Below are 14,885 nucleotides of genomic sequence, written 5' to 3'. Positions count from 1 at the left end.
GGATAATAGGGTGTGGATGAAAAAGATGCTAACCAGACCATAGGGCAACTGAAAATGAGAAAGTGGGGTAACTATGGCACCAGGGCCCTTACAACAACATGCAGCAGGAAGTGCCCAACCCCTAACATTCCACGTCTGATCCAAAATTAGTTTAAAACATTTCATCTGAGAATAAAAACACTTTTCATGGAGAAAAAACAAGGTTATTGCCTGTTACTCATCTGCCAATATTAGAGGCACAGAATCCGGAAGACCACGAAAGTACCGAGAGCCAGGAGGGGACCTTCCACCAGGACGTGGGCTACTGCCCGTAAAGCTCGGCGGCAGCAGCAACAAGTTGGAGGGGGTGAGGACTAGGGTGTATCTCATTACATAAAATAAAACCAGGGCTTAACTGGGTATGACAGAAGTAGAAGTAACATGGGACGGTGGATTGCTTCCAGGAAGAACAGAAGTAACTGTCACACAGCCGTAGTCTCCTGTTTTGATAGAGCAGACTTTCTGTGGTCCCTCTCAGAGTGAGGAGAGGGCTTACTTGCAGCCACAAATCCACACTTGGGATCATGACAGTGAATGTTGGGTGAGTGGTAAGTTCTCTAGCCCAACAGTTGGCCAGATTATTCCCTGGGATAATCATATAACTTTTGTCCCATAGAAAGGCAATGGAGCAAGCACAATGACTATAGTCAAACCATAGAGAAGCATGAGTAACATGGATCATTGGCCTACAGGCAGCTAATTGAGTCACTACAAATTAAAACGCAACTGAGGGAGATCTGTTTAATGAAACTAAGTTCCATTTATGGCTATTAGCTGCCCTGTAAAAACACTGAACATTCCCAGCAACGAATGTTGTTCCTGACCTGCAGAAGATTTAAAACAATTCCCATTCTATCCAGGGTTTTACAGCTGTCGGAACAGTTGCCAAAAGTCATGGGGGCGACAAATTTTAGGTCCTTGAAATAGGTCAGTCTTCAATTGGGGTCTGGGAACTAAACAAAAACAACGAAGCACATTCTACAGAGGTCAGGCAGAGGTACCAAAATAAGGCCTTGAGGCACAGTCTAACTGCGAATCCACCAGAGGTTAGGTGTTTGTGACTCTACATCCCTTGTATGCAAACAGACTTTGGTAAGCTGGATGATCAGGAAATCGCCATATGGTAATTGTGTAAGTGAGCAACAGCTGGTACCATCAGAAGTGAAGAAGGAAGGTGCCCCCTTCAACAGGGAGATTGTCTATGGGACTAGCCCGAAAGGCACCAGTGGCCAGTCTTACTCCACAATGATTAACTAGGCCCTGCAATTTCATCAAAGATGAAGGTGCTCCTGAGCCATAACCTTGGCAACCATAGTCCAATCAGGACAAGGCCAGGACCTGGTTAATACCAAGGACAGTAGTGTGATCCGTGCTCCAAGAGGTATGGGCAAGATAGCAGATGAGCAATGACAAAATAAGGAGCAGCCATGTCAGCTTTTTTTTATATCAAAGAGGAGTCTCAATAATTGGGACTGTGCAGCAACATCTAGTGTTGGCAAAAAAAGTAGACATCTGCATCAGGGTGGACATTGGCAAGACAGAAATGCGCATCTGACTTTTTGTGGGAGAGATTTCGAAGCCACAGGAAAGAGTATAATGTGGTGGTCCTTCATAAGGCACCTTGCACAGGTGTTCAGCCAAGACTACAGAGTGTGAGCTATACCAAATGCAAGAGAGTGACATACAACATAGTGGTTACCAGTGGTGGACAAATGAGGAGGATGGCCTGTGAAAGCCATCACTTGAGACACTGCAGCTTCTGATGTCTTTGGTCCAACATGGCACCAGCCAGCAACAAAAAGTAGGCTGTAGAAAGGGAAATAGCAGTTACAGTAGCTTCAGTGACCACACTGGAGACGTTTCCCACAAACGCGATGTAACCTGATAGAGGAAGCGAAAGTTACAGAAGAGGTATATAACAGTCAGTGTGCTCTGACAGAATGCAAAAAATGTCAAAGAGTTCGGAAATCATAATCAGTGAAGTTTTTTGGAGAGCAACACAGATCACAGGACAAGAGAAAAAAGATGATTGTAGTCAGAACAGGCTACAGTTATATCCTCCGATCATCACAATGACAACATCCTGGTTAGGCGCAAAGGGACCAGGACAGGTCATGTCCCATCACTGTCACCAGTGACGACAGATTAACTAACATCAATGAAAATTGGTGCAGATCACAATGCAGTGATGATCAGAATAGTCTTCTCCCAAGATTTCACTTCCTCATCCTCTTTCGTGACTTTTGGTAGTTAGATCCCTGGTTGTCAGAGCAGAAGAAGAGTGAGCAGCCCTGTGCTCCACAGTCTGGTTTCTTCAGGCACTGGTGTGTCAGGTCTCTAATCTGCAGATTTCCAGGAAAAGGGAGTCGCGTCACCAACCAACATCGGAGGAAGAAGCTGCTTCTCGAGCCAGATGTGCAGAGTTGTCCCCAAAGATGGTGCCACTGGAACCCTAAAGGGAGGGCCTTTGAAGCACATGATCAAGTTTTAACATGCTACTACCAGAAGTCTATGTCAAGGGAGTAAATACATGAAGTACTGTTGATGACCAGAGTTCAGTAGTGGCAAAAAAGCATACTAATGAAACTGGATACAAACCACCATATTTTTCCAAGTTTCAAAATATGAGAAATTATCTTTACCTTCATTTCCTGGATTTTGCATTCCATGAGTGAGTTAGCACATTTTGGGGAACAAGGAGAGTAGTCGTCCGCACAACTGACACAAACAGGTCATAGTGCACATGGCGAATTTTTGTAAATTGGCCAACCAGTCACCAAGCATCTAATAAGACATACACTGGGAAGACATATGCTCGATGTACTAGTATTTATAACACCAAAACTTGGTGTGAAATAAGCCTTCACATCGCTGTAGTAACATTTATCTTTTCTGGAATTGAGTTCCCCTCATAAGTGAGGATGAATGACCTTGGACATACCTTGTTTGACGCACCACAGCATACATGACATTATGAAGTGGACTCCTTATCTCTCCAAGTGTTCTCGTAGTTCTTCACCGATCTATAGCCTTACATCCCAGTGAAAAATTAATCCCTATGTATGGGGTGTGACTGTAATAAGTACTCCACCAGCATTTTACAAGACACTATTGCCCAGGACTGTGTAGGACTGATTTTCAGTCTTAAAATGGAACCACTCTGCAGTTTGCCAAGGGAGAATTTGAGAAATAAGCTTTCAATATTCTCCACAAAAAAAACGAAAAAGTTTAATGAAGGGAAATGACCTTCCATCTGTTCGGGTGCAAATAAGGAAACAAGGTGAGTACCTACTTGTAAATTGCTTTATTTTGTTGTCCTATTGCACAGCCAATGACCAAGTTCCTAGCATCATAACAATGGCACAAAATCTTTACCAAGAGACTGCTGGGGCTCACGACAATTAGCTGGTAAGATGGTTGCTTCCCCAACAACAAATATTAGTCCCAATGTCATCTACTTAAAACAAGGGGTCTCCACACAGGCAACACCCAGCCAGAGCAAAGGCCACTTGGTGTGATGGATAGTACTCATAGCCCTGGTGCTCTGAAATAGTCGCCACTTTGGCATGGGCGTGGAGGTGACAGCTCAGGCATCAAAAGCACAATCTCTGCGTGGTCAGGAGGATACCACCTTTCATCACAATGGTAACATTGGAGATACACTGAACTACTTGTTTTTGTTTCTTCAGACTCTTACTGTTTGCCTTGTAATATTTTCATTGTATCTTCGTACATCCTCTTGGCACATTTCTGAATGCTTCTTTGTAATCTCAGTATATTCTATCATGCCTGTATTATCACTTACTCGAAACCCCTCCCTTCTCTTTAACAAACCCTGTACCACTGAAGGTTTTCTCGTCTTACCACTTTACCATTTATTTTCTTTCAGAAACTATCAAACCATTGCCTCCTTTGTTAATATCTGCAGCATGTTCACTATCCAAGATACTTTACCCACTGCTTAGTTAAACTGGTTAACCTTGCTCTTCTTCAAAAATTCTCATAATTTACATTCTCGTCTTCTTGTCTGAGTATTTCTGGCTTTTCATGTACAATTCCTCTACATCTTACGAGTTGGTGATAACCCACACTTCTGAAGTGAAAAGGATTGTCACTTCCTATGCTACTCCTTTTTAGTTTGACAAAGTCAATTTAATGTTTATTTCTAATTGCCCTTTGACAGGTCTACTTTTTGTTTTCTTCTGAAAGATATGTTAGGGGAAAAAAAAACATTCTTCTCATCGAATTTTGCCTCTAAGATCTTGGGCATTTCTGATGGAACCACAGTTTCTATACTGAACAATCAACCTTTAGTTTTGACATACTTTCAGATTACAAACTTTTTTACCATTTATGAGATTCTATAATTCTGCATGTAAGTCTTAGAATATGGATGTGTTGGTGTATTAACTTAAATGATTTCCATGGAATAAACTTGAGAAATCTGTACTATTTTAAAGCTTTTTTGTTTTGCCCCCAACAAAGTATACACATGAAGTTCTTCCTCCTCCTGTATCCTGTGCTAAAATGTGTGTTCTCATTTTAATTATTATTTTTTTTTTTGATGACCCAACTTGCTTCGATTTCAGTGCATTGACTATATGTTTGTAAGCATATAAAGTTACCAAATACACAAACTCCACCTACCAATGTCTATATTTAACATCATGTGCCTTAAAATTGACAACATTGATTTTTTAATAGTTTTACATCACTGAACAGAGCATTTACCTATCATAAACATCTACTTTTATTTTGTGTTTTATTTAAGGTAAAAAATCTGACTTAAATTTTTGGATTTTATCATTTTATTACAGTACTAATTTTGTGCCAACTAAAAATTCTGTTTGCTGTGTCTTTCACAAAATATGTCTGAAGTGTTTTTGCCTTTAAATTTTATGGTTACTACACTGCATTGTAGTAGCTTTAAACTTACCAGTAATATCAGCTGTGAATTTGTGACATGGAGGTGATCAAAACAATTACATCCCTGTAACTATGAAAATATTTTTTGTGCCCTTAAACTGGGTAAAAACTATACAGTGGACTCATCCTGCAATACATGTATACAATATTCATGAAAAAATTGCAGATGGGTCATTCCAGGCTGACAAACATAGCATTATTTATTGACAACAAGCATGTTAACTCCTCCCTTTTGGAAACAATGATTACTTTTTCATATCCTTAATGGTAGGAATGGTAGTTTCACATATTGTGTATTAATACAATAGGCTGCTTGTGGATGAAACTTACACAACACATGAGAAACTAAACATTTGCACACTGCAAAAACCAACTGATGCTGTGCCAACAACTTGTCAAGTGCCAATACTGTTCAGTGTCACCCTTAATATATAATTTTAATCTCTGTAGCCTACCTTACTTCTTACCAACTGCGATTACTGTGTGGCAAATTGTTTAGTGAAGGTAGGAAGACTGTATTGAGGTGTGACAAAAAGAGAAACTTAACACAGTAGTCAGAAGTAATTACTTTATTTAAGCTATAGCCATATCACTGAAACGTGTCAATATAAAACATTCCGCACCAGTTAACTTTCATATACCCTCACTGAGCTTGAAATGACCACAACGATTCAGTGGGTCGGTGGTGATTGTAGTTTCTTCACTATGTCACTTTCACACATAATCTGATTCATTTTCTCAAGCCATTTGTATGTTGATGTACCAGCAAGAACCATAACACTCTAAAAGAATTTGAATCCTCGGGCATCACTACAACTTTACTGGGACACCTTTGATTACCACAGTGGACAAGGAAGGAGAGGCACACAGCAGTCAACTGTGTGCCTCTCCTTCCTTACAATCTATGGTCGCTGTGCAGAATGGTTCCTGACGAAATCAAAGTTGCTCACAATGGACAATCCATCAGTCATGTACAGACAGTTCCATAGAATCTTGAATGTTCATTTTCACAAAAATACAAGACATTATGAAAGTTTTCACTGCTGTTTTGTAAAATACCACTATAGGAATCATTACTGCTATTATTAAGACTGACACTGTTAAATTTTATTGTGTAAGAAACAGCAGCCACATCATCTATGTTTTCACAGAATAGCGCCTGCATATTTCCTACTTGTTTCATTTCACACAATGTGCTCTTTTGATGCCTTGGAAAGGAGTTACATGTTTGAAAAAATTACTTAGTTCACATTTTTGTTATTGCACGTCACACTCAGTGAGAAACAGGACTTGTATATTCAAATGACCAGCCACAAGAACATCGCAGAACTCTCTAGCATTAGTAATATGTTCACAACCTTTGAAGACATTCCTTCAAGCATATCTTTTAGCAACAGCACCTGCACCATCATGTACACCCTTACCATGACAGGATCAAAAAAAAAGATTCATGCACAGTATTTTGGGCTCACTGACATAGGTGTCATGGAATATCTATTTTTGAAATGACTGGCTACATCATCACTCCAGATTGTAATGGTTTCAACAGTTTCAAAATGCTGTTCAACATGTATGATAACTGTATTGTAACGTATACGATAACTGTATTGTTGAAGATCTGTACTTCTGCAGATGTGTGTGATGCAGCATAACACTGATGCTTGACATCATTAGTAGAATCCGTACCATGGATTATGACTGTAGTATATACTGTCACAGTGTAATCGTTGATCCAGCGTGTGGCCTTTACCTCATACTGACTTTTTATACAATAGTTTTCAGAAAATTCTGTTTGCAGTAGCACACTTCCTGGCTGGTGTGTGTCTTTCTGCTTCTGCAATTCCAACACTTGTTGATATAGGTGTAATTTTACTTTCCAAAGTTACAATGTTAGTCCATCTCTTGCTTCAAGAAGATGCCATGTTTCCTTCACAACTGTTTTCCTTCTATACCAATAAGTTTTATGGATCTTGCAATTCTGACGGCCTTCAGTTGACTGCTGTGCTTCAAACTACAAGATGTCTACCAATTGTTAGACAGTAAGCACAAGTGACACATTCCTGTACTACAGTTTTTGTTGTACATACCACACAACTGAGCGTACAAAGCCAGTTGTAGATATTTCTACATGCGTACAAATGAATCTGACTAAGAAGAAATTCAGAGTTTTCACACTACAAACAAGCACGTTTCTTGTCTCAAAGAGCCAAATGGGTAAACATGTGGTCTGTAAAACACTAGCATCCCTATTTCCACATCAGAATGCTTCCCTGTAAGTAAAAGGAAGCCGCCTTCAGATTGAACTTCATCAGCTTGTTTTGCATTCTTGTCTTTATCTTCATATGTGCTCCTCTGCCAACTTTTACATTTTACCTACCAGCAGCTGGCACGAAACTGTATCATTGCAGAAGAAAACCCTCACTAGTTTTGTTTCTTTGGTAGTTGCAGTTGATCTCTTATAACAAAATGATGCTAAAAAAATTTTTTTTGAAAACATTTCTGTCATAACCTATGTTCCTTTTCCATGACTTTCTTCTTTGCAATGACTGAGCACTTTTATATGGTGATATTTCAGAAGAACTACTTGGCATTATAGCATATGCTATTTCCCCAAAAGCCTGTTTCCAGCACTCTCTCATAGTCTCGTATGGATACTTGAAGCTTCTGTCCCTCTTGCTGAATTTTCTTCCTACCTTTCCCACTTTCTCACAGCTGCTTCTTATTTTCATGTGCCTTTTGCCTTTCCATTGTTTTCTTCTGTGGTTCTTGCTTAGACTATTTCTCTTCTGTTCTGCTTGGGTCATGAGAGCCATAGTGGCCAACAATACATGTTTCAACTATTTCATACCAAAAAAGTATATATACTAATTATCATAAATATTGTGTAAATTATTAGTGACACACAGTAACATTGCAGCTGTTAAATGAAATCACAAAATTAAACTGTGATTTCATATGAAGCAGATAAACTGTCAACACAGCCTGTGACTAACATAACAAATAATGGAGATTACATGAGTCACTAAAAAACCTGTTGCATCTGTCACACTGTTTATTGAAGTGTTTAGAAACTTATTATGCATTCCCTTTCTCAGATCACTATACTGAATGTCTATTCTAATGTTTATGAATGCAGCCACCCAAAACATTTGAAAAAGACAGCATTTGTTGGTGACTAACAACACTGAAGCTACTTTGATTATTATCTTCCCACACCAGAATAATCAACAAGCTGTGAAAATCTACATTAAATGATAGAAGAGACCATCATAAAGTATGTTTAATATATAAGGAAATACTTATATTAATTTACTGAAAACTGCCAATAATGGCTGTTGTACAAGGCACTGTTACTGTTTGCATTTGTGCTTCTCTTGCATAGCTCCTGCTAGGTTTATTGTTGTGTTGCCAAATGTAGAAACTACACATTCTGAGCTTTAATATATCCCATACGACTATGAGACATAAATTTAAACTACAACAAAAATGTCAGTTTTCTATGGAATTTCCCAACATGTTGATTATCTAGTTTTTATTTTTATTACAAAAAGTGTTAAAATATGGCAAAGTGTGTTTAAATATGGCACAAAACAAACAGCAAGCTACACTACAGGTCAATATGTTACCACAGTCTATATGGCATTCACAATCATTGGCTTCACTAACTCTACAAAATTATCACTTTCCAAGCTAATCTATTACCTTGAACTATGTTATAGCTCAGCCCATCCACAACTGCAATTTCACGGTAGTCTAAGGTCACACACTACCCACTTAACTGTGAAAAGTCTCTAATAGTCTAAAAACTGAAATAACTTTATTTTCAAGAACGAAAGCCACTTAAATGACAAAGAGGCTTATATATGGGTCAACAGACACTCAGGTTCACTTTCACCATAAAGGACTAATCTTGATACCGGTATGAAACTTTGACCATATTGTAACCCTTTTGTGAAAATGAATGATGTCATCTCAACCACCGAAGACATGAATACAAGCTTATCACTTGTTGGGAAATTAACATGGAAATTTCAACAAATTTGTCGAGAGATAAAAGTTAAACAAAGATGTATCAGATTAAAGACTGAATTATTTATTTTTTTTGTAAGAAAAAAAACTAGATCAGTCTACACTGGTTGCTCAGAAAAATTTGATATTTGCCGAGAGGACTCAAAAATATTCTTAAATTTTTTTATTTTTATTATTTAGAATTTTGTTTGTGTTTTCAAGTATCTGAGTGTTTTTAATTGTTCAGTTATAGGTACCCTAGGCCATTAAGATAAAAAGCAGTTACTTCAGCATAGACTGGCCACCACCACCTAGCTGAATTTATTCCATAATACTTTTAGTTACTCAAAGTCATTTGACTCAAAAATCTCAATTTCTCAACAGTGGTTTTCCAAAAGAGGATTAATTTCTAGCCTTAATATTTTTTATGCTATCACACTATAAAATAGCGTTACTTTTTATAGAACATCAATAGTGATAAGCTTACACTTAAAAAATACACTATTTTAAAAACAAATTTTGGCCTGCAATATCTTTGGGACCAGATAAAAATCTGAGAATCACACACATAATAGACTTTCACATTATGAAACTTCAGCATAAATTTCAACTTTGATGTGCAATTTAAAATTAGGAGAAAAAATATGAAAATTTAAAAATATTGTTTTTGAGAGCTGTAATATCTAGGCTAGTGGAATAAAGCATATCAAGTATATAATTTATACATATCTATGATTACTTCTTTTTTTTTCTCAGAATGAGCCAGCAAACTACATTACCTTGTTCTCATCTTATCTGTTTTCTCTACTTTGTTCACTGACTACCTGAGAAATTTCTTTGCTCAGTTTGGCCAGTTTAAATCTCGCCCAGTCATAGTTTTATCTTGGTTTTGTTCATCAATATTATCAACTTCGGCAATGCAACATTGTTCGTTGTTAACAAAAACCACTAAAGCTACTTTGAAATGTCAGTGGGACAAGTTTTTCACACTACTGAAGTTCAGTATAAGGTGCATTGCATTCAGCAATTGTCAAGAAGTTAACTCTTGTCCTTCATTAATTTACCTCGAGCTTCAGCAATAAAAGATGCAATTTCAGGATTTCAAGGTTAGCTAACAACATTTCAGAAAATTCTTCTCGCAATTTTGTGATTGTCACCATTTCCATTCAGTCTTGTGTCGTCCATTGTTATTATTCTATACAGTCAGGCATCAAATAGTCACCTTCCGATTCTTCAAACATGTAAAGTAAAGCCTGTTTGGCTGGATAATTGAGATTTTCCCGTGATCGTGCAATTGCAACTGTCAATTCTGCTTACCAGAACTTCCAAACAGCCTTCGTAGTTAACTCCCACCTATCATCAACTTTACATCTAGTGATTCACACAAAGCAACACCACCCGTTTTCAGCCTCTACTTGCAAAATTTCAACCTTCCAATTTTGATGTCAGGATTTTCTTTTTTGAATTCAGTGAATACCTGACTTTAATTACTCAATGTTAACATTTTTTGTATTTGAACCATAGTAACATTTTATTTCACAGTAAAGCAATCTCTTTTGCCAGGCATCAAATTGCTGTTATTTTCATAAAACTTAATAACCTTTTCAATCATGTTTTGCCTATCCAATTAAATGCATTTTTTCCTTGTGTAATGCACATAAAATTCCCCATTCTTTTACTGAACACCTTGTTAAATTAACCGGCATTTTGACACATTAAATTCACCACTAACGTTTGCTCAACTCAAAGAATTTGGCATTAAAAAAGATGATCTTAATTTTATGCTGTGTTTGAAATATGGCATTTCGCTTTTAGCTCTTCTGACAATCATCATATTCAGTTGATGAATTTTTAGAACTTCCATCTGGTTTAGTACAAATTTTCTTCCGAATTGAAATTTCCAATTCTTTTTGACTGTCACTTTCTCAATTTTTGCATTCAAGACAAAAGGTCTTTTTTGTTCACTCTGTTTTGTAATTTTACTACCAGATGATACACCTGGGATTTCACAAGCTTAATCTACCTTTTTTTTTTTTAATAGTTTCTGACAAGCCACAAAATTCTTTAGGCATATTTTAACTTATCAATATCCTTTCCTATTTTAGTAACAAATATGTTACAATAACATGTTGGACACAATGATTTTCCTGGTATTATACTTATAAAACTGCTTTTATTTTTAGAATAACAATCTAACATTTTTCTCAGACCTTCTATTACAGGTCTCCTACACCTTAAAAGGGTCAAAGCAAAGCCGAACAAAAACATGATGAAATACTTTTCAAGTATTTAATTTCAATAGTACTTACAAGTTGATTTAACATCGAAGTCAACTCTTTCAAGTAAAATCACTTTGTTCTTCACTGTAATCTTCAATTAAAGTAATGTCTTTTGGAAAGACACCACAACACACTGACAAGCTTCAGTAATAAGAACACCAATAGAACAATGAACCTCCATTTTTCAACAGCATACTTCAAGAACTCTTAGTTAAAAGAGTACAAGTGGACAGATGTTGGTGGAAGACAACACACAGCCTTATACAGACTCATCTGCAAGCCTGCACAGACTTGCAGATGCTCTCAGCTAAAACTTTCAAAGTGGACTTACTCAACAAATAATCACTGTTCACTTTAATCTGAATCATTTCCAATTATGTAACAAATATATGTTATTCCATTAGCCCAGATATCTTTGTTTTTAAAATACATAATATCGAAATTTTTTTTTTCCACTGTCAACTGAATCTCAACATTGAAATTCATAATGAAGTTTGATATCACAATGGCCTATTAATTGTGTAATTTTCAAATTTTTATCTAACCCCTTAAGATATTGCATGTGAAAAAAATTAATAATTTTTAATTAATGTCTTTTTTAAACAGTAAGCTTCTCATCACTGACACTTACACTATATCAGGGTAACAGCACAAAATACTAAGGCTAAGAAATCACTCCTCTCGAAAACTACTTTTCTAATTTTTTTAAAACTTGCAGCCAATGAATTTGAGCTATTAAAAATATATTACAGAACACACTCATCTAGGTGATAATGTCAACAGTGTGCTGAACTAAATTATTTAATATTTGAAAGTCCAAGAGCAACTGATCACTGAATAAAAAAAAACTGCAGATGCTTGAAAATGCAAAATATCAAATTTCCTGGGATGGTCAGGCAACCAATTATTTTTTCCTGGACCACTTGGTATGGAATGACTCAACTGCAAGAATTAGTGAGCCTAACCCTAGTGAACTGGGACGACCCTATGCAAAATTTACAACCAGCTGATCAAAATGTGAAAGCAAAAGAGGAACACACAAAATCAAGAAAACCTAGCATTCTGAATTTAATTTCTCATGGTTTGCTCATTAACAATTCTATGGAAGAAATTGGTATTTAAGGGAAAAAGTGCTAAAAGCAGAACGGAAGCAAATGGAAAAAGCAATAATGGTACATCCAAAGAGAAAACATGGAAAGAAGCTTCTAGTAAACACAAGGAACTTGTCCAGGGAGGAAAAACTTCCCAGACAGAAGTTCAGAAACACACTACCAAAAAATTTTAGAGAGATTTGTATCATGTACAAAACAGAAATACTCAATAGAACGTTAATTGCCTCCAAAGTGGAATGTTATATGCTACAGCCACATGCGCAATATTTTTAGCAGGATTCAAGACATAAAAAACATTGCAGGAATCTCGGCATGTGTGGCAACCACAGAGCAGGGGAAATGCTGGGTGCTGGCAATCAAACTGCCATGCACACATGCTGCAGAGGCAACTTCTAGAAAATAGCAATGGTCAGTGTTCAGTAGAGAGAAATTCAGTTTTCGTACTGTGTTAATTGCGCACTCAGAGTTTATGCACTCCTATTTTAAAGACTGCAATCCAGCCGTGTACTTCATATTTCAATTTTTTAAATATTTAATCATTTTTAGTAAACTCTTCCAATCAGTTTCTATAATTATTTTAATTTCTTTTTCCCAGTTTAGCTTAATGAAAAATGTTTTGGTGTAATTGAGGTAGGCCTAGTGAAAGTCAGTCTCTTTACCCCAGCAATATCAAGTGGGCAGTATTTTATGGCTCCCTTTGGAAAATTTAGTCTTATTTTATATCTTAAAATTCTGAAAAAAATTTACACAAATTCTCCAACCAAATTACACAAAGTTTTTTTTTTAATTTTTCATTTAAACTTAACCCACAAATTAAAGTCTAAGTAGTAGATGTCACTTTCCACACTGAACGCCCCATTCAACATTTTCAGGTTCAGTATCCTACTTGTACATCAGCATCATCTTAAAAGTTATGTTTTCAACAAAAGTAAACAAAAATAAACAATATAGAAACTGTATGTAGTGGTCATAAAGTGCATCCCCCCCCCCCCCCAGATCATATTTGTTACTGAAAATGTGAGTATATTGCAACGTTTAACAGGCAACCAAAATGAAAATAGGTGTTTCTCACAGACCGAAAATGTACTCTTTTCAGTGGTGGCAACTAAAAAAAAAGAAGGCACTGCTAATACTTTTGCTAATGTCAGACTGGTAACACAGTGAATACTTTTGCAATAAATTTTATAATTCACTAATTTTTGGACAGGTGGGCAAAATATATTTACAAATGATTATATTTCCAGTGCCTTTTACTCACTACCTGCTCCTTTTCCAATGATGTATAAAATGTGACAATTTTTCTGCAAGTACGAAAATAAATGTGCTTTGGACACTACTTTCAAATCATTTGTTGTTTCTATATTCTGAACAAATTGTTGTCAAAATGGCAAGTTGCCAGATTGTAGACTTACTAAATAAGAAAGAATGAGTTGAACTTTTAAGATTTTTCATGCATTTCCAGTTTTGGTGAAAGTGGCCTTGTGTAAAGCCCTAATTGGAGCACAAACTTTGAAGAATTTCGTATATGATCCTTAGGTGCATTCCCTACAAATTTCAACAAAATTAAAAAGCTCTACGTATCTTCTGGACTGGGTCACCTGACACAATGACCCACATACAACGCACATTTACAATTAATGTGGCAACAGTGCGGCACGGACACTTCAGCGTTACTTGCACAAAGCAAGGACATTTTTGGCAAAACTTGAAACTTGTCCTATTACCTACCACATATCATGCTTCAGTGCGGTAAAAACTCCTGTAATATCTAGTGACCTTTAACTTACAAGAAATTGCCGACAGTCATATTAAAAAAAATAATTTTATTGTAAAAATGTACAATAGGAAAGACCTACGAAGACTGTCCCAGTTACAGAACAAATGTGTTAGACATACATCTTATTACATACAAAATTTGAAACTTTAAACGAAACTTATATGAATAATCTTATAGAAAAATCATGCCATGACAATTTTGCAGCTCTTAATCATAATTTCCTTAAGAACTAATGAAATGAACATACATGGAGAGAAAAGGTCAAGCATGACTTATCAACCTACTGTACTTTTTATCTACATGTATACTCGTCCAACATTTGCCAGATGGAAGTTTTTTTTTCAAATAATTTGTAAATATGAATACTAAAGATTTGCTGAAATTCGGTAACCTCAATACAGCTTGTGAAAACCTAAATACACATATTATGTCTCCATTTTCCAACAGATAGCTGCCCAAAGTGGACTCTTGACATTTTGCTCCCACCCGAGACGAAATCTTTGCTCATGTCTTTAGGAAATCTTACAAGATTGAAACAGCTGACAATTCAGTAAATGAAGGAGAATAACACTGAAAGTGACGTCTATAATACTGCAGCGACAAATCCAACAAATTCGGGTCCCTACTCAAAAACTTATCCAAAACCAGCTGTTTTGCTGACAAATCTGTTTCTGTCACTCTTAACATCAGCTGACCGTAATGCAAGGTGTTTTGGAGAATTATTTTTAAACGATTACATCTGAA

General features: G+C 36.5%; 1 protein-coding gene across 1 annotated transcript in view; it reads right to left on the bottom strand.

Moving 5' to 3' along the window:
• LOC126161939 (ATP-dependent RNA helicase DDX3X) overlaps positions 1 to 14,885 on the bottom strand; it is a 171,368-nt gene that overhangs the window by 155,844 nt on the left and 639 nt on the right. The gene's annotated exons all lie outside the window — the stretch shown is intronic.

Source organism: Schistocerca cancellata, chromosome 2, assembly GCF_023864275.1.
Source record: "Schistocerca cancellata isolate TAMUIC-IGC-003103 chromosome 2, iqSchCanc2.1, whole genome shotgun sequence".
In the NCBI taxonomy this organism is placed as follows: domain Eukaryota; kingdom Metazoa; phylum Arthropoda; class Insecta; order Orthoptera; family Acrididae; genus Schistocerca; species Schistocerca cancellata.
Note: the sequence above shows the minus strand (reverse complement) of the source record. Positions and strands in the feature narration are given on the sequence as shown.